This window comes from Dasypus novemcinctus, chromosome 7, assembly GCF_030445035.2.
Source record: "Dasypus novemcinctus isolate mDasNov1 chromosome 7, mDasNov1.1.hap2, whole genome shotgun sequence".
Classification (NCBI taxonomy): domain Eukaryota; kingdom Metazoa; phylum Chordata; class Mammalia; order Cingulata; family Dasypodidae; genus Dasypus; species Dasypus novemcinctus.
In genome coordinates, this window is record NC_080679.1 from 133,143,364 (window position 1) to 133,167,134 (window position 23,771).

At 49.3% G+C, this 23,771-nt stretch overlaps 1 pseudogene; it reads left to right on the plus strand.

Annotated features, from left to right (window-relative positions):
* The first annotated feature begins 497 nt into the window (after window positions 1–497).
* Window positions 498–23,771, plus strand: part of LOC101447967 (LIM domain kinase 2-like) — a 52,038-nt pseudogene continuing 28,764 nt past the window's right edge.

The window sequence follows — 23,771 nt, forward strand, 5'->3', positions numbered from 1 at the left end:
CCCACCCCTGCACCCTTCTCCTGGCCGGGCTGCACCCCACCCCTGCACCCCCTCCTGGGCAGGCTGTACTCCACCCCTGCACCCCTCTCCTGGGCCAGGCTGCACCCCACCCCTGCACCCCTCTCCTGGGCAGGCTGCACCCTACCCCTGCACCCCTCTCCTGGGCAGGCTGCACCCCACCCCTGCACCCCTCTCCTGGGCAGGCTGCACTCCACTCAAGGTGCCTGCAGTCTGGAACACTTGGCCCTGGCCATCCCCGAGGGCCCCCCCCAGCCCACCTCAGCCCACGGCTCCCCCTCCCGGGGGCCGGCCTTGCTGACTCAGCCGGATGCCCTGGAGGCTGATGGACGCCTGCAGCCGCCCAGAGGCTCCTCCCAAAGACCAGCTTCTGAGCCCCGCAGCCCAGCACTGCCTTCACTGCGCGCTGCCAGACTTGGTTAGGATCCCAGCTTTCCAGAACCAATAAATGCAGAGGTAGAAGAGAAGGGACTGCGGAAATGGGGTGTGAAATAAGGTAAAGAAAAGTTTAATGGGGCTAGAACACGTCGGCGAAGCACCTGATTAGCGGGTATTTATTCCCTGTCGCGCTGCTGCTTAAGCAGGAGGCTGTTTGCAGGTGCCGCTGGATTCCAGGCGGTCTCAGGGCAGCGGCTCCTTCAGCTGAGCGTCTGGTCCACCGGGAAGGTAAGGCTCTGGGCTTTTGGCCAGGCCCTCACTGCAGTGGGAGATACAGGAGAGCTCCCTTTGAACAGGCAGGATCTCGTTCTGGGGGTTTTGGGGGAAACCCCAATCCCCAACCCCCAACACAGCCAAGCCTGGGGTTGAGCAACAAACAGTCGGTGGGCTGTCATCTGGACGAAGGGGTCAGCGGAGGCCCCAGGGTGGGTGAGGGGCGGGACACCTGCCGTTCCTCCGGGGGACAGGGTGCAGTGTCCACACACCTCTCCACCTGCTGGTCAGCCTGTCCGGCCCCCAGGGTACACACTCATGGGCTGCTGCTATGAGGACCACGCCCAGCCTTTCCCCCAACCCGGCCAATGCCTCCTGAACCCTGTGGCTCCAGGCCCTGGGCGGCCCGGACACTTCAGGGCCATTCACCCAACTCCCTACTCCCTCCTGGTGCAGGTGCTGGTGCCAGGGCGACGTTCACACCCTGGGGGCTTCTCAGGCCCCCCACTTCCCTGAGCATGACTCAGCGGAGAATCAAGACCTGCAGGGGAGGACCAGGCTTGGCCCTGGCCACTCCAGCGCTCTGTCCGCCAGGGCACCAGGGGCCTTGCTGGCTCGGGGGCCGCACAGAGAGATGACCCGGGGCCACCAGGGGGGTTTCCACTAGCAGGTGACAAGTACCATGAGAGGAGAGGGAGAGGAGAAACAGGGCCTGGGGCAAGGTTTATCTGGAGGGGTGGCTGATGGGAGCGGAAGGTTGCCAGGGCCCCCGGGGGCCACAGAGGAGATCTGGGGCCCCAGAGGGAAGAGGCACCATCCTGCCCGGCACTGGGCTGTGCTTGCCTGCGTTTGCCCAGGACTGGGGAGCGCCGGAGCCCCAGCCCCAGCTCAGGCAAGAGGACTCCGCTGCCCTCTGATGCCCGCCGTGCGCGTCCAGGTGGGGGGTCGGGCTCCAGCGTGGGAGGGCCGGGCCGGAAACTTCCTGAAAGGCGCCGGGGCAGGAGAATCGCCTTTCTAACAGCCTCATGCCACAGCAACACCAAACATTTTCCACTGCTTCCCGCGAGTCAGGCACTGTCATGTGTGTCTTAGGGACCTTAAGCCATCAGGAAGCCCTATTCTTGAGCCCATTTCACCAACAAGGAAGCAGGCACAGAGAGGTTAAGGAACTCACCCAGTGCCACCCAGCTGTGAAAGTGCCAAGCTGGGATTTGAACCCAGATAGAAGAGTCGCAGAGCACTCTCTCTGGAGGCCGGTCCATCCCAGCCTGACGCCGTGGCTGACCCCTGGCTGCCCCGAGGGCTTGCCAAGGGGCTGGGAAGCAGAACAGAGATGCGTCCGCGGTGGCCTGTGTGTGGATACCCAAAACCGACGTCTTTGAGGGCCCTGCCTGCTGGGGGGCTCTCGCCCGGCCCCTGAGCTCACAGAAGACTCGACGTGGACCCCACTCTGTTGGCAGCAGCATGAGTCTTGTTGGGCTACAGCCCGTATCCCCGCTGTCCTCAAAGTGCCCCCCACGTGCTAAAGGGCACCCTGAGCTCCCACGTCCCATGGTGGCGCGCTTTCCACCTAAACGTACGGGGAACTTAGAACTGCTGCCAGACACCCGGACCCTGCACAAGTCTGCAGTGCCGCCGCGTCCTGGTCACCGCCGCCTTTGGCTGAGTAAATGTAAACCTCCATAGCAGTGCCACACCCGCTGCTGCCCCTCTCCCCGAGTTACATGCCCTTTCTGAATCGCCATGCCCTGGAGAGTTAAGACAGTGCGAGTCAACATCAGCCTCCCTTGTTCTGTAATTTTATAATCATCGTGACACCCCGAGACGGAGGCAGGGCGGCAATTTCTAGTTCTGTTTTCCAAACAAAGAAGCTAAAGTGTGGGGAGCTCAGTCCATGAGCTAACACATGGTGACAGTCTACTAGGAACAGATTAATACTACTAATAATAGCAGTTTAAATTACTGAACCACGTGCCAAGCTATACAACACCAAGCACTTTATGCATCTTTTGTCACATTTAGTCCTCAGGGCAGAACTACAAGAAAACCAGTATTACCATGCCCGTTTTACAAACAAGGAAACTAACATCGGGACTCAGCCAGACCCCTCATCACTAGATTATGGAGTCTAGTTCAGATATATATATATATTTTTTTAAGATTTATTTTTTATTTCTCTCTCTCCTCCCCCAGTCGTCTGCTCTCTGTGTCCATTCACTGTGTGTTCTTCTGTGTCCACTTGTATTCTTGTCAGTGGCACCAGGAATCTGTGTCTCTCTTTGTTGCGTCATCTTGTTTCCCAGCTCTCTGTGTGTGCAGCTGCACTCCTGGGCAGGCTGTGCTTTTTTTGCACATGGTGGCTCTCCTTACGGGGCACACTCCTTGCACATAGGGTTCCCCCACGCAAGGGTCACCCCTGTATGGGAGGGCACTCCTTGCTGCATCAGCACTGCGCATGGGCCAGCTCACCACACAGGTCAGGAGCCCCTGGGTCTGAACCTTGGACCCTCCCCACGGTAGGCGGATGCTCCATCCATTGAGCCAAATCCACTCCCCATAGTTCAGAGACATTTTTGCTACACTCTGTATTCAGTCGTTCATTATTCATTCCACACCTCTTGAGAGCCTGCTGTAAGGCAAGCCTGGTGCTCACCTCTGGGAAACCAGTGGTAAACCCTGAGGCAGCTTACCGACCAGGGTGCCATGCAACCAGGCAAAGATTTTACGGTGTTGCTGCCCCCTAAAATCCTGACAAAACCTGGGACTCGGCAGAGGTCCACGTGTACTCCACCTGACCTCCTCCGGGTGTCAGACTGGATGTGGCATCCAGCGAAGCTCCCAAAAGGATCCGCTTGCCCTCAAAACAGGAACTTCTCGTTTCCTTGCCTGGGATATTTTCTCGTTTTCACTTCACAACCAGCCTTATTTTCATCTATACCCAAAGACAGAGAGAAATGGCATGCTTTTAATGAAGAAGATGATGACGAAGAAGGTGCAAAGTAGCTTACTGAATTTCAGGCTGGCACTTAAACCTACTCATGGGATTCAAGCTCATTTACTTCTGTTGAAGCTGGGTCAAGAACATGTATTTCCCTGGAAGTGCAGCACACCCGAGCCCCTCTAAATACTGACTGACACATCGCACTTTTATTTATGCAACGGTTTGTCAGGTCCCGTGTCCTCTGTGCAGCTGATCCGGCTGCCCTCCTGGCTTCCTCACCTGATTCCACATGATGACGGGGGGGTATCCTGTGCCTCAAACCCCTTGCTCCTGCTCCATCCCCATTCTTAGAGGATGGTGCTAACGTCCACTGAGGACCCACATCAGAGACAGTGGACTCATCCGAGACGTCTTGCTCTCAGGTATCCTTGTCCTCATCCATCATCTAATTGTGCTTGCTTGGTGTCCTAGTTTCCTTGCTTGCTCAAGCAAATGCCAAGCACTGGGTTAGCTTAAACAATGAGACTTTCATGGCTCATGGTTTTGAGGCCAGGGGGAAGTCCAAATCAAGGAATCATCAAGGTGATGCTTCTTCCTGAAGACTGGCGTTCTGGGCTGCTGCCGGTGACCCTTGGTCCTGGGCTAATCTTCGCAGGGCAGTGCACATGGCAGCCGCGCCTGGCCTCTGTCTTCTCTTCTGGGTTCCACAGACCTTCAGCTTTCTGCTTTCTCCCTGTCTGAATTTCATTCTGCTTGTGAAGGACTCCAGTAATAGAATTAAGACCCCTCCTGATTCGTTTGGGCCACACTTTGATTGATATAACATCATTAAAAAAGTCCTGCTTACAGTGGGTTCACACCGACAAGAATGGATCAAGTTTAAAAACCTGTTTTTCAGAGGGACACAGCTCCAAACCACCATGCTCAGAGTCTTCCAGAGGCTTTGCCTTCTCTCCAGCCCAGGACTAATACCTCCAGCCGCATCGCAGCATCCACTTCCAGGCTGGTCCCCACTGATCTTTTCTATTGGGTCTACAGTGAATTTTTTTGAAAACACAATCTGATCATAAAGCTCGTGTTTCTCAGACCACTTCTTCAGGCTCAACTGCCGCGACTTTCTCCACTTTCCTCCTAAAACCACCTGCATATCCCCCAAAACTCCATGCTCCTGTTGGGCTCTGTGTGATGCATCTAATGCCTGCTCTTCACAGAACACACTTCCTCCACCCTCCTAATTCCTAGTCACCCTTCAGGCTTCTAAGACCGCCCCCTCCCGAGTTGCTCCGTCGGTGCCTCTCCCATAGGCATCATCACTTTCTTGTGCCAGTATATGGCTCCTTGGCTCTCCCACTTCTGCCCATCGCACCCAAGGACTGAATACAGGCCCTCTTGCTGATGGTCCCTCCACCATCGCTACATTAGTCAGGGTTCTCTAGGGAAGCAGAACTGAGAAGAGATAGTCATAAATACTATGAGGTTTTATAAAGCTTGACTCGCATCACCCTGGGGGTGCACAAGTCCAACTTCCAGAGGGCAGGCTATGAGCCAGGAACCCCAACAAAGGTTTTTAATGAATTCCCCAGGAAAAGCTGGATGACTGAAGTTGAGAGGGAAATTCTTCCTTCTGTGCTGAAATCATCACTTTCCTGTTAAAGCCTTCCACTGACTGGATGAGACCTCATTTCTGAAGGCAGCCTCCTCAGCTGATTATAGATGTAACCACCTAAGATGCAATCAATGTACTAATGATTTAAGTACACAAAATGTCCTCATAGCAACAATTAGGCCAGTGCTTGCTTCACCAAACAACCAGTCACCCCTACCTGACCAATTTGACACATGATCATAACCATCACAGTCCAACCCTTGTCAACTTGGTGACCATACACATCATTGTACATCATATGTAATCTCTAAATGAAAAACAAAAACAGTCATATTTTTCACCTAACAATACTCAACCGTTCCTATGTACAACCAGAAATACACAAACTCTCTCCAGAACAGGATGCAAGTCCTTGGGTAATATTCACTCTTAAACTTCATATCCTATAACTTAAATATTACAACATGAAACTAATACAGCTTATGTCACATTATAAGGGGATAAGAAAGGGAGAAAGCAAAGGTATTTTGTTTTTATGTACATATACAAACATACTCATAACAAAACAAGGAAGAAATATTCACCGCCATTACAGTCCTCATTTCTGTAACTGATCATGCGGTCATAGTTCACGTTTATCACTACCTCCTTCCACCACCCATTCCATGTTCCCTTTACCTTTAACAAGCACCTCAGCTGGCATGGTTCTTTGCCTGATGGGGTCACACAAACCTTCATTCCTGAAATTTTTGAGGCATTCTAGTCCTGTCTGGATTGGGTTGTTGCAGTTTTCCATTGACTTTAATCACAGGTCAGGGTTGCACTAAGAGATGTCCTAGGGGCGCTCCTGTATTCCAGTCAAACACTTCTTACCTCCATTGTGTAGCTGTTGTCCTATGCCCCTTTGGTAGTGAGGATTAATCTCCCCAGACAGGGGTCTTCTACTTCAGTGGTTTAAAATTGTCCTATGGTGTGGGGCGTGTTGAGCTTTCCTTTCTAAGGTGAAAGATAAATTGTTGCATCTGGCATCTCCAACAACCAAAAAAAGAGGCACAAATACCCAATTGGAGACAACATAGTCCGCCGTTGGGTGTGCTACTCCAGGCAATTTACCGAGTAACCAGAAAAGCTGCTAGTTTTGAGTGGGGACCAGAAGAGGAGGCTCTGCGGCAGGTCCAAGTTGCTGTGCAAGCTGCTCTGACACTTGAGGCATAGGATAAAGCAGATCCAATGGTGCTGGAAGTGTGTGCAGTCTTTGGCAGGCCACCGTAGGAGAATCACCACACAGACCCTTAGAACTGTGAAGCAAAGCCTTGCCCTCCTCTGCATATTACTCTTTTTTGGAGAAACAACTTTTGGCCTGTTACTGGGCCTTAGTAGAGAACAAATGCTTAACCGTGGGCCACCAAGTCACCATGAGACCTGAGTTGCCTACCATGACGTGAGTGTTGTCTGACCCACCAAGCCATAAAGTGGGCTGTGCACAGCAGCACTGCATCACAAAATACAAGATAAGTCCCAAGTGGAAGTGGATCTTGAGGCACAAGTAAATCACATGAGAAACTAGCCCAAATGCCCATGGTCACCACTCCTGCCATATTATCTTCTCTTTCCCAGCCCTCAGCTATGGTCCCTTGGGGAGTTCCTAATGATCAGTTGACTGAGGAAGAAAGAACTCAATCATAGTTTACAGATGGTTCTGCGTGATATGCAGGTACCATTCAAAAGTGGGCAGATGCAGCTCTACAGCCCCTGTATGGGATATCCCTGAAGGACAGTGGTGAGGGCAAATCCTCCCAATGGGTGGAACTTCAGGCAGTGCACCTGGTTGTTCATTTTACTTGGGAGGAGAAATGGCCAGAGGTGCATTTGAACACCAATCCATGGACTGTTACCAATGATTTGGCTGGATGGTCAGGGACTCGGAAAGAACATGATTGGAAATTTTGTGGCAAAGAGATCTGGGGAAGTGGTATGTGGATAGACCTTTCTGAGTGGGCAAAAATCATGAAAATATTTGTGTCCCATGTGAATGATCACCAGAGGGTGACTTCAGAAGAGGAAGAGTTTAATAATCAAGTGGATAAGGTAACCCACTCTATGGCAAATGCTCAGCCTCTTTCCCCAGCCACTCCTGTCATTGCCCAATGGGCTCATGAACAAAGTGGCCATGGTTGTAGAGATGGAGGCTATGCATGGGCTCAACAATATGGACTGCTACTCACCAAGACCAACCTGGCTACAGCTACTGCTGGGTGTACAATCTGCCAGCAGCACATACCAATACTCAGTCCCTTATAAGGCACCATTCCCCAAGGTGATCAGCCTGGCTACACAGTGGCAAGGAGGTTATATTGGACCACTTCCATCATGGAAGGGGCAGTGATTCATTCTAACAGGAATAGACACATACTCTGAATATGGGTTTGCCTTCCCTACACTCAATGCTTCTGCCAAAACTACCATCTGTGAACTTACAGAATGTCTTATCAATCATCATGATATTCCACACAGCACTGCTTCTGATCAAGGAACCCACTTCACAGCAAATGATGTGTAGGAATGGGCACATGCTCATGGAATTCACTGGTCTTTTCATGTTTCCCATCATCCTGAAGCAGCTAGACTGATAGAACAGTTGACTGACCTTTTGAAGACTCCATTATGGTGCCAACCAAATGGCAATATCTTGCAGGCCTGGGGCAATGTTCCTCAGGAGGCTGTGTATGCTCTAAATCATCATTCACTCTGTGGTGCTGTTTCTCCCATAGCCAGGATTCATGGGAATCAAGGGTTGGAAATGGGAATGGCACCACTCATTATTACCCCTAGTGATCCACTAGGAAAAGTTTTGCTTCCTGTCCCCGCAATCTTAAGTTCTGCTGGTCTACAGGTCTTAGTTCCAAAAGGAGGAGTGCTTCCACCAGGGAACACAACAATGATCCCTTTGAACTGGAAGTTTTTTTGCAGATCTTTGGAAATGAATAGAAATGGTGAAAGCACATCATAGTATTTATAACTAGCAGAGCTATTATACGACAATGGTTAAAAGGGTAAGTCTAAGCTCATGTATACTACCAGCAAGAAAGCTTCTGCATTCCCGCCAGCAGTGGATGAGTGTTTCCATTTCTCCACATCCTCTCCAACATTCACAGTGCTCTATTTTTTTGATAGCCTCCAGTCTTATGGGATTAAGATGGTATCTCACTGAAGTGATGAATGCACAACTATAATTATACCAAATACCACTGATTGTACAGTATGGATGGCTTCATGCTTTCTTAATATTTATAAATAAAACCGATTTGTTAAAAAATATTTTTTAAAAAAAGGAAGAGCTTGCCAAAATATAGGAGATTCCCTGTGGTGTCTCTTAGTACTACCAAGCGCTGTTATGAAGTCAGTGGAAAACTGCAACAACCCAATCCAAGCAGGATTACCAATGGCCCAGAAACTATAGGAATGAAAAGTTTGGGTCACCCACCAGGCAAAGAACCACTGAGGAGTTTGCTGAGGGCAAAGGGAACATGGAATGGGTAGTGGAAGAAGGTAGCAAAAAATACAAACCTTCACCATGTGACAACTGACAAAAGCAAGGACTGTAAAGGTTATGAATATGTCTCCCTCGTTATGAAGATGTTTGTGTATATACAGAAAGCAAATATCTTTGTTTTCTTCCCTATCTTACACACTGATAACATAAAAATATTTTATATATTATTTATACATTATTCATATTATATTTGTATATAATATTTACATTATATATATATAACCAGTTGGTTGTTTCCCTGGAGAACCCTGACTAATACACTATCCAAGCAACCTATTTATCAAATGGGTCCAGTGGTACCAAGGCATAAATGATTCTTGGCCCAGGTATAACCTAAACAAGATTCTCATACAGCACCAACGGCCTCACAAGTTTAATCAAATCAAACCTGCATGGATATTTGTCCTCCACCCAAGCCTGTCATGCATAGTATTCTAAGATAAGAGCTCAAATTGCAAAGAGGGCCTACAAAGAATCAACAACCAGCTGGCACATGTGGACAAAACATGTGGCGGGAAGTGCAGGGGCTGCACAGAAACACACAGCCAAAGCCTTTGCTGGGTACATCCTGGGCTCCCCCCTAAAAGTCCTAGATCTCTGTGATGACAACTGTTTTACAAAAACCTGCAGAGAAGCCATGACTAGAAGTGTCCTGTGATACTTAAAAGTTCATGATAAAATACCCCATATTTATGGATTGCTACTTGACCATCACCAAGCCCCACCCCACAAGTATGCTAATGGAGACAACACAGACCAAGACAATCACTGAGGGTCACCCACTGCTGCTCCTGTCACCCCAACAGGCCAGTGTCACCCCTATACTCAAGCCAGCAATTAACCCAGGCATTGCCTTGACAATGGGAAGAGGAGTGTCAGAATATTACCTGACTAAAAGGTCAGATTGCCTAGCCATGACCCCTCTTCCTTATGCGATGCTTGTCACTGTGAGTTATGTTCCTGGTTTAGGTTGCAAAATGATTCCAATACCAGAAATAAGTTGGCTTAACAATGGGAATTTATTAGGTTAAAAGCTTACAGTTCTTAGGCTGTGATAGAGTCCAAATCAAAACATCAGGCAAAACTCTCTACCCAAAGGTTGACTGCTGGCAATCCCGGACTCCTGCCACGTGGGAAGGCACAGTGGTGGCTCTGCCAGCCTCCGCCTTCTCCTCCAGGCTCACTTTCTCCTTGAGCTCAGCTATGGGCAGTCAGGCATATGGTGGTGTCCGCTCATCTCTCCCTCCTCTGGAACTCACTGCTTCAGCTTTGGGCTGCTCCCAAAACTTTTTCTCTCTCCCAGATTCTTAATTTCTGGAGGTTTCTCTCAGTGTCTCCAGCTTTTTTCTGTGTCTGTGGCCTTTCTCCTTCCATTTATAAAGGACTCGAGTAAGAGGATTAGGACCCACCCTGGGCTATGCCCTACTGGAGCAATCTCATCAAATGGTCTTTAACTGACCTGGTCTAATCAAAGGTTCACAATAGGTTCGATTTAAGAACACAACTTTCTGGGGTCCAGAAGACTCAAAGCAGCACACCTCCCATGATGGTAAAGCTGCCTTGCAATCTTCCACTCCCTACCAGCAAGCTGAACATTATATTTTTAATATCACATACAACCTTCCACAATCTAGGGGCCAACATGTTTGCCCTGAGGTTCCCACCTGTATGTTGATATGGGCTAAAACAACAATAAAATACTTAACCCAGGTATTCTTAGATAACTGCCTAGCCTTAGGCTCCTCTTGGCCAAAAAATGGGGTGTCTGTGCCAGAATATGTACCTCCTACTGCATGTATATTGATAATTCAGGGCAGGTCAAAATTAACTCTCAAAAGATGGTGTTTCAGTTTGCTAAAAGCTGCCAAAAGCAGTAGGCTAGAAATGGGTTGACTTTTAACAATGGGGATTTATTAACTTGCAAACTTCCAGTTCTGAAACTTTGAAAGAGTCCAAAGCAAGGCTTCATTAGACAATGTGTCTCTCTGAAGACCAGCTGTCGACAATCCTGGACTCCTCTGTCACATGTCAAGGCACATGGAGAAATCTACCAGTCTCTGCCTCCTCCTCCAGGTTCTGTTGCCCACAGCTTCTGGCTTCATGGCTTTCTCTCAGCTTCTGTGTTCCATTGATTTCAGCTTCTGCCTTCTGGAGCTTTCTCAGTTTCTGTGGGTCTCTCTCTGTGTCTCTCTCCATATTCATCCTATTTATAAAAGACTCCATTAAAAGGATTAAGACTGACCCTGGGTCATGCTTTACTAAACTAATCTAATCAAAAGGCCCTTATCTGAAGCTACCTAATCAAAAGGTCCCGCCTGCAATAGGTTCACACCCACAGGGATGGATTAGCTCTAAGGACATGATTTTCTGGGGCCTATCCAGCATCAGAGGCTCAAGAGATCATGGTGTTTCACAATATAATCAGGGTTTTTCAACAAATACCTTAGACTCTAGAAAACCTCAGACATTTTCCTCCTACCTACTCCCTGGAGGTTAGGGGAATGGCTACACAAAGGCTTCCAGCTCTTGATTTTACTATTTATCGACACATTTATAATACCCATTATCCTCAAGTGTCTTATGTACTGACTCAACAACACTATGCCCCTGGCAGTAAATATATCACCTTCCCACCACTGCCACAACACTCTAAATAAATGATGCTGAGGTATCAGGGATGGATTGTCATAACTATCAAAAATTTTGCCTGCCACCTTGGCATCTGTCTTACTTTGGCTGAACCATGTGCCTTGGCACTGACCTCTGGCCCTGTTAATAAACAGTATCCCACCCCTGGAACCTAGATTCCCCAGAGCCCAAACTCCATGTGCAACCACCATCCATACCACCCACACATCTCACTGGAACTCCTTGTTGGTCCAAAATGAACTAATCACACCCACCACATTTGGGTCTCCAGTTCCTTTCCCTTTTCACGTGTGTTTGCTTTAAACTAACCAATCCTTGACTCCTATGGGAGATCTACTAACCTCCACCCGTGGACCACAACAAAGGCACAAGCTCACGGTCCCTCTGCCTCTGCTGTGTCCTCCTCACCTGCTGCTGAGCTCCCTGAGCCGACTGAGCTTCCTGTCAACCCCTCACGCACACCCCGCTCTCTGGGACCTGTGGGTAACAGATTATCTTTTCTCATGCAGTATGGCCTCGGTTTCCTACTGTCACACTTGACCTCTCTCCAGACCCAAATTTAAATTCCAATTTAACAAATTTGAAACACCATTATAACATGCAATGCATTTAGTATTTTCTATTGCTATTTATTCTATTCTATTCTATGCAATATTTTTATATGCTGGTTACAGCCCACTAAATAGATTTTCTGCCCACTAATTATAAGCCACAGTTTGAAAACCATTGCTGAAAAGTAGATTTCTAAATATTTTAATCGCAACATTCTTCGAGGTAGGTTATAATCATCCATCCCAGCTGTGGTAACATTTCAAATAACTTAGAAAACGTTTGACTTTGAACAGCACCACTTCCTAGTGGATTTTCAGGTACAAATTAGTTTCAGGATGTACCCTAAATAATTAAATATGGGCTTTGTGCACTGTATGAAGTAGTTGGATACAAGCCATTTACATTTCACAGGACAGCCACAAGAAATGATGATCCCCAATTAGATTATTTGTACTGTTCCTTCCCTAAGCTTTTATTTCCTATTCTTCGCATGATCATTTCTTCTCATCCTATAGGTCTTGTGTTAGATGACAACTCGTAAATGGCTTGCTTAATTACCGTGGGGTCCCTCTGTGCTAATGTCATGAACCCTAAGCCTTTAATGAGTTGACATTTAACCAAGATGGCTGAGAATCAGATAACCACATGCCTTGGAGGTTTGCAAAAACCAAATCCTCCACCCCTAGCAAATGTTAGAAAAAACCAAGGCAAGAGGTAAGAAAGAACTTGGAATAAGGCTAAGACCCAGGAGAAGCCAGAAAACGGAGAAGGCTGATTCCAGGTCACCTGCCCCACTTCCAGTCTTCTACGTCCCAAAGCTTGCTCTCCTCATCTTTCCCAGGGACCTCCCTGGTAGAGAGCCCTTCAGTGGAGCACAGCCTCAGATCTAGGGCAGGGCAACCCAGCTTGTCGTTTTGGAGGCAAAGGCCAAGGTATAAGCAGTTATTTGGGGCCAAGGGGCTGGACAGAGCACTTTGCAGTGTCCCCAAGAGACAAAAACATGAAGGCCTTTACTATGTTGGTTACCAGGCCACAGCGTTTGAAGAATTTTAATATGCTGGCAACCATCCAAAGTTATGAGGGTCACAATCTTTTATTACCAAGTACTCAAATTCCAGCAAATGGGAGCCTATAGTTACTTGAGGCAGTTTGATACTGTTTCTGAATTCCAAAAATACATACTGGTTTATGTTTATAAACTGGTCTGTCCCTCCAGGCATATTAGATTATACCGGATTCAGAAGTTTCACTTTTACTTGATTAAATAATGATTAAGGCTTTGATTAGGCCACATCGGAAGGACATTGCATTCCCACCCCTCTGGTGGACAGGGACTCACAGAGAAGATGACAAGGCACAGGAGTTAGCTGGAGTTTTGATCCTGGAGCCTGGGAAGTAAACACATAGAGAACCAGATACATGACGAAGGAGAGAAGGCTCAATTGGACACTGCAGAGGTCCTGGGAAGAGAGACAAACAATGTGCCTGATAGTCTACAGCTGGCCTGGTGGAATGAGCAGAGGAGCTGAGCCCAGAAAGAAACGAGCCCCAGGAAGAGAGGACCCCAGGAAGCCTGAACCCTGGCAGACATCAGCAGCCATCTTGCTCCAACACATAGCAACAGACTTTTGTGAGGGGAGTAACTTATGCTTTATGGCCTGGGAACTGTAAGCTTCTACCCAAAATAAATAACCTTTATAAAAACCATCAAATTTCTGGTATTTTGCATCAGCACACCTTTGGCTGACTAATATATTATTCAAGACTTACGGCAAACAGACCATGCCAGTAGGAATCAGGGCCTAAAGCAGCATGGCACTCAGATGGGGAGCCTGTAAGGGGCTGTGTGGTGTCCCCAAAAGATAAGCCAAATCCTAATCCCCAAAGCCTGTGAATGTTAAGTTATTTGGGAAAAGGGCTTATGCAGATGTAAGTTAAGGATCGCAAGACAAGAGAGATCCTGCTGGATTATCCTGGTGGGTCCTACAGCCAATGGCAGTGTCCTTATAAGAGATACGCAAGGGAGATTCGACAAAGAGAAAGAATAGAAGACAAAGACAGAGAGAAGGCGACATGAAGGCGGGGGCAGAGCTGGGTGGCTAGGGCTGCAAGCCAAGGAATGGAAGGAATGCCTGTAGTCACCAGAAGCTGGAAGACACAGATGGAATTCTCCAGAGCCTTCGGAGGGAGCATGGCACTGCCAACAACTTGATTTTGGACTTCTGCACACCAGAATTGTGAGAGAATAAACTTCTCTTGTTCTAAGCAACCTAGTTAGTGGGAATTTGTTATGGCAGCCCCCAAGACATTGAAATTGATGCATCCTCCTGCAGATATGAGCAAGGACGCTCTTCCCGAGAAATGAGCAGGACAGAGCAGGATCGACTGGCCAACCAAGGTGCCCGCCCCTTTACCCAGGTCAGGAGGTCTTGGGGGGACTGTCCTGCTGTCCTCACAGTGTCCCCCTAAGGGGCCGAGACTGTACAGGGAAACCAGAACGTGAATACCACAGGGCAGCCTGGGTGGCCCCTTCCTTCACCGTCACCTCACCAAGATTTTTCATCAAAGCCACTGTCACTACTGGTCAGCGATTAAGCCCAGATTCTCAAGCAAATCATCTATTAAATAATTTACAAAGTGGAAACAGAAGACTCCAGATATGCACTCACCTGTCCTCTGCAGACCCTGCCTCGCCTGAGCTGTGAGAACTCTTACCAGGGGTCTGGGTTCAATTCCTGCCAGTGGTGAGAACTCCAGAAGGGACGGCGGGAGAGCTGGGGTCCAGAGCGCCCTCCACCGTTGCCCACCGTGCAGTGGCGGTGGATTCCCCTGCCCTCTCTCAGCCACGGCCTCTCCAGTGGGAAAGGAAGGGTGTGGTCCTTTGTCCTCCAAGACAGCGGAGGAGCTAGACAGAAGCCCTGGGTCCCCGAGCTTTCTGCCACGGCGGCCCTGGGTGAAATCTTAACACCTGTGCACTCTTCCTCCTTACCTTCAAAAAGGGAATACAGTCTCTAAAAGGACGGAGGGAGCATCTAAAGTAACATGGAAATAAAAGAAGGGGGACCATCAGGAAGCGCCAATCAAAGCCTGCTCCTATTGCTAAGGAAAATAGACGGGGGTCCAGCCTGGGGGCCTCGCCCACCGCAGCAGCTGGAATTGGGGGGAGGGAGACGACAAGTGAGAAGCCACGTTTGCTTTGGCCAGTTCATGGTGACCAACTATCAGAGACCACAGCTGGCGCGTGGGTGAGTCCTAAATAGGGAAGTGGGGAGGGGGTGACAGCTGGCACCGGCTCTCAGTGGGCATCAGAATCGCCTGAAGGGCTTCTGAAACGCAGACCACCAGGCCCCACCCCTAGAGTTACTGATGCCATTTGTCTGGGGTGGGGCTCAGAAATCCACACTTCTAACAAATCCCCTGCTGATTCTCAGGCTGTTGGTCCAGGAACGACACCTTAAAAATTACCACCCTCGATTGCCCCTGTCATTCAATCAGCATCTTTTAGGCACTCACCTATTGAGTGTCAGTCCTGTGAAAGTAGAGTACCATTTCTGAGACCCAGCTCTGCCTTGATTTTGTTGTGTGTCCCCCAGGATCCTGTTTCCTCATCTGAAATATGGGTTCAGATGAAGTCCCTTATGTGAGAATCCCTGAAGACACAAAGGCATCATGCACAGGTAGTATCCAGTTTCGTGTATCCTTTCTACTGCTTTTTCAGCAGGGTCTTGGGACTGACACATAGGAAAGCCCACAAGAAAGGCTGAAAGAATGAGCATCTTTGCATTATCCAGCTGCATCCCCCAAAGGTACGGGGTGCTGTACCTGTAGCTGCCATCCCCTCTAACAGATTAGGCAACTGAGGCTGGAGAGGCTCATTGGCCTGCCTTCCTGGTTAGGAAATGCCAAGACTGGGGCTCCACCCAGGCTTCTCCACACTCCATTTCACCTGTAAATGTCAAGGGACGATCTGTAAATTACTGCTGTTCCCAAGCAGAGGCTGGCAGAAGGGTGGTGGCTCTGGACCATCAGTGCCCAAGCCCAGGGAGCGTCCTGACAGGGCAAGTCCAGGGAGCAGACTCTGAGCAGGTGCCCCTGGGATTCACATGGGCATTGTGGGTCCAGCGGTCATGGGGGACTGACATCCTGCAGGAGGGGTGCGTGGGACCCTGAAGGAGAGGTAGGACTTGAACAGTCAGAGAACAGAGGGCAGGACTGCTCCTTTAGGGGGAAATGGGAAACAAAAGACAGAGGCAAGAGTCAGTGGGAGTCAGGTGGCAGAGGCAGGAAGCTGGAGGAGCGGGTGCAGGTGGGGTGGTGGTGGCCGTGGATGGCAGGCTGAGGTGCCTTGCAGAGCCCCGAAGCCCCTCAGCAGAAGTAACCTGGGGTGCACCAAGTCATCACTTAGGCAGTTAACCTCACCCGGCTCGAGCTTAGGCTCTACGAACGCAGCTTCCTGGTTTCCTTCATTTTTGTTTCATTATTTATTGTCGGGGCAAGAGGCAGGGAAGACTTCAGGTATGCCCTGCCTGGAGGCTGCTGGCCGGATGCAGGCCACCTGGGAGCAAGGCATCCCAGGAATTGGTCCTACAATGGAAGTGGGAACAAGAACTGTGGAAGCTGTCAGTTATCAATCAAGTCCTGGCTATTTAGGGTCAACTGTTTGAGGGATTGTGGTTTGTACTTCCTGGAACATTTACTATAGGCAATGGCCAGCTTCCTCCTTGCAGGTACGGGGACGGACTTCCCTGGTCTGGTTACTGCGGACAGTGGGCCAGAGCTTCCTGGTCATTGTCCATTCATATATTCAGTCCCTCACAAGTCATGGAGATCCTCCGTCCCAAGTTACCTTCAAAGAGTTCGTAAAGATTTTTAGGGAGGCAGCAAACTTGGTCCAGTGGTTAGGGTATCCGTCTACCACATGGGAGGTCCATGGTTCAAACCCCGGGCCTCCTTGACCCGTGTGGAGCTGGCCCATGTGCAGTGCTGATGTGCACAAGGAGTGCCCTGCCACGCAGAGATGTCCCCCGTGTAGGGGAGCCCCACGTGCAAGGAGTGCGCCCCATAAGGAGAGCCGCCTAGTGTGAAAGAAAGTGCAGCCTGCCCAGGAATGGTGCTGCACACAGGGAGAGCTGACACAGCAAGATGATGCAACAAAAAGAAACATGCCGCTGACAACAACAGAAGCAGATAAAGAAGAACATTCAGCAAAATGGACACAGAGAGCAGACAACCGGGGTGGGGTCGGGGGGGGGGGGGGAAGAAGGGGAGAGAAATAAAGAAATAAAATAAATCTTAAAAAAATAAAAAAAGATTTTCAGGGAGAGGACATTAGGTGTGTGCTCAGGGTGGAAGTCTGGCTTGCTCTGGGACCCTGTTTGCTTAGGCTGTCACGTCTGCTTCCTCTGCAAAGTCCAGTGCCTCCCGGTCTTGCCCAGGCTCTGGGATCTTGCAGGACAGCTTACTCCTACTCAGCACACGACCAGCTCGCAGGATGGATAAAAATAACCCAGCCTTGGACACTCCTCCTGTTGCGGGGGCATGGGTCTCTCAGCGTAGATGAGCTCAGGGAGCCCTCGTGTCCCAGCTGTGCAAGCATGACCCGATTTCCAAGGCAGGTAATTTCCATGTGAGGTGGCTTCCAGTCTTCAGGGACCAAAGCTTGACCTACTTCCCCACTCCAAACCCCTCCACAAAACACGGGTATGTCAGGAGGGATTGTTCCCTTCCTCCCAGGATTTTATTAAAACAATTAGCTGCAGGTCCCTGACCTGTGGGGCACTCCTGCACCCTGACCCAGTTGAAGGCAGAGGCCAGGTCACCCACCCAGTCATCGGTTACTGTGGGGGCCACAGCTACAGCCCCTCTGCCCCAGTCCGTGTAAGGAAATGACAGAGAGAACAAGGAAGACATCACTGAAGGAGTCAAGATAAACGGAAAGTCGTGGTAGCAATTATGCCCACCGCTGCTGCTTGCCTCCCCGGCAAAGCCAAGGAGCAGGGAGATGCCAAGAGCACCCCTCGCAGGCTGGGGACCCCCAGAGAGGAAGCCTGGTACCTTACAGGCTCAGTGAGCCACAGAACGCAGGGTCTGTGGAGCTAACCTCCAAAAAACAGAAATCGTGGGAACCAGTTCTTGGGAGAGTTTGACAGATTTTGGAAGCTGAAAGTGGTCAGACACCGGGGCCTGCTTCTCCCATGCAGGTCTCTGAAGACAGACACTTGTTGCAGCTGGCAAAGATGGCAGGACCAAAGGCCATGGTGAGTCCCTGTGGTCCTTGGGAGACAGACAAGAGGACCTGGTGGGTCCCAGACTCCACGTGGGGTGATCACAGGGTCCAGCGGAGGAGAAACAGGAGCGGTGGGGATCCCAGGGGGCTGCTGAGCCCAGCCAGTGAAACCCCACCCAGAGAGGGGCTTGGGCGGTGGACCCTGGCAGGGCTAAGGGAAGCACGGCTGTTCCCCCCGGGGAGTCTCATAAAGGAGGACAGAGCAAAGAACATACCTTCCTTAGAAAATTCTACACAACATGGACCCATGTCCACCACCTCTCTGGAGTCCACAAACAGAAGACGGAACAAGACCAAGCCAGAGCCAGCCCGGGAGCTTCTCCAGTCAACATCACCATCTCGTGAGAGCATCCTGGCTGGCTCCCTGTTACACTTCTCCGTGGGTCTCTCATGCTTTGGCCTGTCTTGCAAGGAGGCACTGACTGGCCTTTTTTCTAGATGATCTTTACAGGGATGTTTATACAGGGAGACAGAAATAGTGACCTTTCAGAGGAGAGGGCAGGCATGCTTACCGCCCATTATAAAGGTTCTGGTTCCCTTACTGCAGGGCTCTCCTCTGTAAAGTAACCCACTGAATGTACAACATGAAGAAAGGGCCCTGTGAGAGCTGGGGCTCAGGGAATAGGCACCGAAAGTGCTGATGATCTGGCTGTTGTTACTACTGTGAGAAATAATCTGTCCTTCGTTGTTCCAGGAGTCGCATGTCTTCCGTTGGCACCCATGAAACCAGAGCGAGCAGGCTAACAAGTTTGCTTATATTGGGCAAAAATTCAAACCCTTCACAACTTAAAAAGTGTTAAGGAGGGGAGAAGCCACCCCCCCAATCAGACTTAATCCCCCGAGCAGCGATGGAGGGAGAAGAGAAGCGAAGAGCAGGACGCCCTCTCCTCCTCCTGCCCGGATCCCTGGCACTCAGACCTGGCTCTTCAGGGAGCAGGAGAGAGGAGGGAACTCAAATCAGCCTGAGAATGGAGGTTTAACTGCTCTCAGCAGATTTTAAACAGCTGAAATGACCAGAAAGCCAAAGGACTGACTTGAGAAGTCATTAAGCAGTAGAAAAGGGGGTTTAAATGTGCATTACTGAAAGTTGTGCTGGAAATAAATAAAAGTTTTAGATACTAATTAACACCCCACTGAGATGAGCTGTTCCATTCCCACCTTTGTTGTCAGGCTTCAGACCAAACCCTTCACTACAGCGCCTCCCAGGCTCACTAGCCCACTGCCAGGCAATTGGCTCTGTCTCTCTCCCTGGGGTTCCAGTTTCAGCATCAAACTCCAACATTAAAAACCCTTCACATCAAAAGCTCCAACTCTGTCACACAGTAACGCAAAAGGCATCAACTGCTGGTCTCTCCCTTTTCTTCTGAGTTTCCTCGCTTTCAGCTTCTTGCTTCCATGACTTTCTTTTGTCTGAATTTCGTTCTCTTATAAAGGACTCCAGCACCTACCCTGAGCCAAACCTTAACTGAAGTAACCTAATCAAAAGGCCCTAACAATAAGTTTACACTCACAGTAGTGGATTAGCTTTAACAACATGATTTTCCAGGATCCATGCAGCTTCAAACCATCACAGTATCTCTCAAGCAGTGACAGGAGTTTCTGAAATAAATACCCCAGCTCCCTTGCGCCTTGGATGAGACAATTCCAAGGTGTGTTCCCCAGTGGTAACTTGTTTGATGACCATGCTTTATTGGCTTCCTGCCTTTCCCTGCCTGACCTTCCCACTCCTGATGTTGCCTGGGACCATCTCCCAAAGAAACAAACCTTTGTCTCCACGTCTATTTGAGGGAATCCAGACCAAGGCAATCTGCCCCTCTTCCTCCAGCCCAAACAATATATAGGTAGATGCTGCCTCAATTCCCTCTAAAGTCCCACCCCACCCCACCCCCTCCCCCCGGCCTTTCCTTCCCTCCAGCTCCTTTTCTCCAATTCTCTTGTCCATGCAAACATTTCAATAGCAGCCAGCATTCACTCCCTTTCCTGCTCCAGAGAAATGCCTCTTTTAGACAGATGAGGAAAGTGAGGCACAGAGAGATTTGATGGTTCATGTGAAGTCAGACCAGGCTCCGTGTACCAGCCAGCGCTGTCTCCCACTGAACCACAATCTGCGCCCACCCACCCCCCAAATGGGAGGAAGAAGGTGGTCTGAGATCAGGAAATAACATGTACTTTGGCATTCCCTTGGACAATCAGTCAAGCATCTTTTAATTCTTGAAATATTTTTCTCTCTTGCTGTCTTACCAGGTCAGGTCCAGGAAAATGCTCTTGGGAGTCTCAGGGGCCCTTCTTTATGAAAAGCCCCTGCTGCAGACCACACCCAGGGCAAGGGTGGGGTCTGTCCTTCCTGCCCTGTGATGTCATCCACAGTTACGCCTCACGGGCATTTGTGGGCACAAATTAAAATGGGTAGGGTTGTCCCCTTCCTGTCACCTCAGGCACCTTAAAACTCTCACCTAATTTGTCTTTTTTGTAAGCTTGAGTTTCACTCGACTGTTGTCAGCCCATTTTCACAACCTCTGAGATTCTGCTGAATTCTTTCCTTTATTCTCATCGGTGTTTATGCTCCCTTCCAATTCCATGTCCTCCCTGAATATAATTAGCATGCTGTTTATCCAAATCGTTTAAAAGGCTCACCATGAAAGCGCACGGTGAGGCAGGAGGCCTCCACTCTCCCGCCTGATACACCGCAGAGCGTTAACTGCCCCGGTGTACTTCTCCTCGGCCAGCTACGCCGCCTGCTGCCCTGACGCCTGCGTGCCCAGCTTGCTGGGATAGGGCAGGGCAGGGTGAGGGGTAGGGTCCTGCCCCAGCTAAGCCTCCATGTGCTTAGCTCCAGGTGCTCCGGGACAATGTGGGCTTACTTGACATCAGACTGTCTGAATTGCGGTCCTGATCCACCTCTATGTCACCGGTTAGATCCACCTCTATGTCACCGGTTAGATCCGCCTCTATGTCACCGGTTAGATCCGCCTCTATGTCACCGGTTAGATCCGCCTCTGTGTCACCGGTTAGATCCGCCTCTGTGTCACCGGTTAGATCCGCCTCTGTGTCACCGGTTAGATCCGCCTCTGTGTCACCGGTTAGATCCGCCTCTATGTAACCGGTTAGATCCGCCTCTAAGTAACCGGTTAGATCCACCTTATGTAACCGGTTAGATCCGCCTCTATGTCACCGGTTAGATCCACCTCTAAGTAACCGGTTAGATCCACCTCTATGTAACCGGTTAGATCCACCTTATGTAACCGGTTAGATCCACCTTATGTAACCGGTTAGATCCGCCTCTATGTCACCGGTTAGATCCGCCTCTATGTCACCGGTTAGATCCGCCTCTATGTAACCGGTTAGATCCGCCTCTAAGTAACCGGTTAGATCCACCTTATGTAACCGGTTAGATCCGCCTCTATGTCACCGGTTAGATCCACCTCTATGTCACCGGTTAGATCCACCTCTATGTAACCGGTTTAACCGCCCTGAACCCAGGCTTTTCATCTGTGAAACAAGAGCAATAGCAGCCACTTCTCAGCGCGGTTTAGAGAGGGGGCAGGTGTAAAGCAAATAGGCTGGAGTCCAGTACAAAGCAATACTCAATAAATGTTTACTTCTTCCCACTGCTCTGAATCAAGAACAAATGTGCACCATGACTTTGGGCCAATAAGATGCTTAAGGGCATTATTGGGAGGACATTACTTTGTCACAACACTTCCAAAACTGTTGACTTTGTGAATGTTCATTCCTGGGATCAGGTATAAAACAAACCTGACCAGGCCCACTTATAGGGACATGTAGTTCCTGGGGTAGTTTCTAAAACAGAAAGTTCTGATTGGAAATCTATAAAAGAGCTTATTGGTCTTTGCTCATTTAAGTGTCCCCGGGAGCCAGCACAGTGCCTGGCATGTACTGAGTATAGCACCAACTGCCCTTTCTTCTTTAATCTTAAGATGGTTAGGTTCACGTGTGGACTTGACTAGATGATAGTATCCAGTTGTTTGGTCAGGCAAGCACTAGCCTGATTGTTACTGTGGGGATATTTAGTGGATTTAAACCATTAGTCAGTTGATTGCATCTAAGGCTTACTGCATCTACAATCAACAAAGGAGATTGCTTTCAGCAATGAGAGAAAGCTCACACAAGGAGTTGAAGAAGGGGGAAGCTACTACCCATCCAGTACCTGCTTGTAGAGTGTGTCACGTCATAGAGCAGAGCATCAATTTCCCTGCCCCAGATCCAGTACTCCGCTCTCCTTAGGGGACTGACTTTATTCAAAACAGAGTGTGGAGAATTTCATGCCTGAGGGCATTGTCCAAAACAATGAAAGATGTGGTGGAGAGCAATTAAGAGGGTCCTTAGTGCCATAATACAGGAAGCAACAAGGCAGTGCAATTAGGAGTTAGAAAACAGAGATCCAAGAAGTGTACTCCAGAGATCACAGTCAATCGTGGACTTCAAGAAGACTGGGCACAAGCATTAAACTGCACCCATTCAGAAGCAATCAGAGCAGGGTCTGGGGCAGACATGAAAACACTCCCCAAGCCACATGCAGGCTAAGCAACCAGGGCGGAAGCCACAGTGGCACAGGGGCTTAAGCACGACCTCTAACCTAACGCTGGCTGAGCAATAAACTACTCATCCAGAGGTGACCCCTAGGAAACCAGACTTAAGAATAACATCCCAGTTTTCCCTCAGTCAGGAAGACTGTGTGTTTAAGACTGTACCCCTCAGGAATGATCAGAAAGGAAAAGCTCAAGCTACTAGTCCCCGAATAAAGGGGAGACCAAAATACAAACTCTTAGAACTGTGCCAGCAGACTCCAAGACACATACGCTCCAATGGTGAGCCAAAAAATCAAACTGGCTAAGGAAGCTTAAGCATAACTTTTGACAAGTGTAGTAGTTTGAAGCTGCATGTACCCCAGAAAAGTATATTCTTGAAGTTAACCCATTCATATGTGTGTGGACCCATTGGAAGTAGGAACTTTTGGTGAGTAGGATCTTAAGACGTGGCCAATCTCCTTCAGGGTGTGCATTAATCCTCTTACTGGAGTACTTTGTAAGAGAATGAAATTCAGACAAAGAGAGAGAAAGTCGTGGAACAAGAAGCTGAAAGCAATGAAACCTGGAAGAGAAAGGAGAGACCAGGAGACACTACCAGGCACCTTGCCATTTAACAGAGGAGCCCAGGAGCACCAGCAGCAGTCTTCAGGAAGAAAGCATCGCCTGGATGATGCCTTGATCTGGACATTTTTCTCAACCTCAAAACTGTAAGCCTGTAGGCTAGCAAATTCCCATTGAAAAAGCCAACTTATTTTATGATATCTGCTTTGAGCCTCTTAGCAAACTAAAACATATAAGCTTTAGTCTAAGCAAACAGGCTACAAACCAAAATCAAAAAAAATCTGGACAAGAACATCAAAGACTGAACACTGCAAGAGAAAATAGACTTCACAAAGGCAGTGCAGCCAAGCTACTATTTAAATAACGAACACAAACAACACCAACTGTGGGGAGGGGGGATTAGC